We start from the raw sequence: 2295 nt of genomic DNA, 5'->3' as shown, positions 1-2295 counted from the left end.
GATGTTTTATGAAAATGAAAGCCAATGTGCATGCCAGAGTGCTTTTGTAGATTTTTATGTTGATTGTTGATGCATACCGATTACATATATTAAGTATGAGCCAAAAACGGACAGATAGCCAGTTTAGCAGCGCATGTACACGACTGAGCACCTACTTTGATCTAAATCAATCAATAAACCGTTTTTTTGCTACATTTGACAATGTGATTTGACATAGTGAAAACCAGCCTTAACGTCCGTCACTATCTTTTTTGACCTTAAAATTCTACCCTCAACGTCAGCAAAGAATTTTTACTTCAAAATAAAATTAGTTATTGGGTTTTTAATGCTTGTTATAATTTTAATGCAATAAATTATTGCAATAGCATTCATTTAAACATTTTAATGTTAATACAACAAAAAAAAATCATTAGCATTAATGCATTGAAATTTTCATTTACAATAAATATCAAAAATTAATGCATTAATCTTTTTCATTTACATTAAAATGCTATGCATTAAAAAATTTAATGCATTTTTCACAACTCTGATACATACACATCAGAGATTGGCAAAGGGTGCTGTTTTTGTGACTTTAAGCCTACTCACGTTAAAAACGGGGGATGAACGAACACCAGCGCAAAGCGTGCTGTCTTGCAAATACAGCCACCACAAGTGAACGATACTTATAACAGCTCATACTGATATTGACTTCGGCAAACCTGTACTCCGAATGATCGTGCACGAAACCAGCAACCGCCATATTTGATCGACTGCCGAAAGCACGGTACTGCATTTGGACGGTTGCCGAAAGCATGAGAGCTCATTGGGACGGTTGGCGAAGGCAAGACGCCGCAGTTCGTTTGTTGCAGAAGTCATTTGACTTGTTGCTGAAAGTCATTTCATTTGTTGCTGAAGGCATGTTTAATGGTTTGCCGAAGTCATGATACTGTATTTCAAAAACAATTCAACGACATGTGCTTGTTTGAAATGAAGCCTTGATATGTACATACATACATACATACGTACGTATGCACATACCTCACAACTAGCCTGCCAACATGTTCTTGGCGCCAGCAGCGTGTAAAGCAATTGAATGGTAGACGCGCTATAAATACATAAGTTGTGTTTTCGTATTCTCCAGCAAAAAATATCCAGTAACTTGCCAGTAACCAAATTTCGGAGACTAAGCCAATATATACTCCCAATGAGTGAAATATGAAAGAAAGTACGAAAACGTAAAACCAGCAAGAAGTTGCTAGTTTTATGAACAGCTGATTAATTTGATATTTTCCGATGCAATTTTCATAGAAAACTAGTGTTTTCCATATTATTATATATTTAAATGGGTTTATTTTGTCAATTGCAACTCTAAAAGCACCACAAACAATTATTTTCTTAATGTGATTTACAAAAAAGCATCATGCCATCAACTGTTTTTCTTACTAGCAAATAGTTGCTAGTAAAAATTTATCTAGTAAAAATCCAGTAAAACTTGCAAGTTCAGCTGTCATTCTTGCTCTCTCAATTTCCCCTCTTTTGCTAGTTTCTTGCAAGTTTTTGCAGCAGTATTGATTTAGTATGCAACAGTTGACGTTCAACCAATGCCAATCACTGATACACATATGATAATCCTAGATGATAGCGAAACTCAGGGCACAAAAATTTATTGACGAAGCTTATTGCACCTGGAATAGAATTCCATAAACGGTTGACCAAAAATAGTCTAGCAGAGTTAAGATTAATTAAGTCGCTTATACGGACAGATTTTGGAAAAGTTAGATTATTATACAGATAACTAGGGAGCTTATCCAACATTAAACGGAATAGAAAAATACAATTCCTTGCCTTCAAATACTCAGATATCTCACAGCCTAATAGGCGAGATCTTCAACTAGAAATGTGATCAAATTTAGCCAAACCAAATACATATCGTGTTACGAGATTGAAAACTACTTCAATTTTATGGGCAGATTGAGAACTAAGCTTGCTGTAAATACATTGAGGATAACAGATTATTGGCAAAATCAGTTGTATTCCAAGTTTTTTTCCTGATGTCGACCGGCGTAAACGATGCAGACATTCTTAAATTACGTAGAGTGATGAGTACTTTGCTTATTATGAAGTTCACGTGATCATCACAAGAAAGACTAGAGTTGATTTCAAAACCAAGGTTCGTCACTTTAGACATAAATTTAAGACACTTATTATTAATATATAGATAAGGTATGACAGAAAAGGCAATGCGACATTTAGAAATGGGTAACACATAGGATTTATCACTGTTAAGACAAAGCTCATTTCTTAACGCCCAAG

Source organism: Rhagoletis pomonella, unplaced genomic scaffold (genome assembly GCF_013731165.1).
Source record: "Rhagoletis pomonella isolate Grant_MI unplaced genomic scaffold, Rhpom_1.0 Rhpom_scaffold_00003, whole genome shotgun sequence".
Classification (NCBI taxonomy): Eukaryota; Metazoa; Arthropoda; class Insecta; order Diptera; family Tephritidae; genus Rhagoletis; species Rhagoletis pomonella.
Note: the sequence above shows the minus strand (reverse complement) of the source record.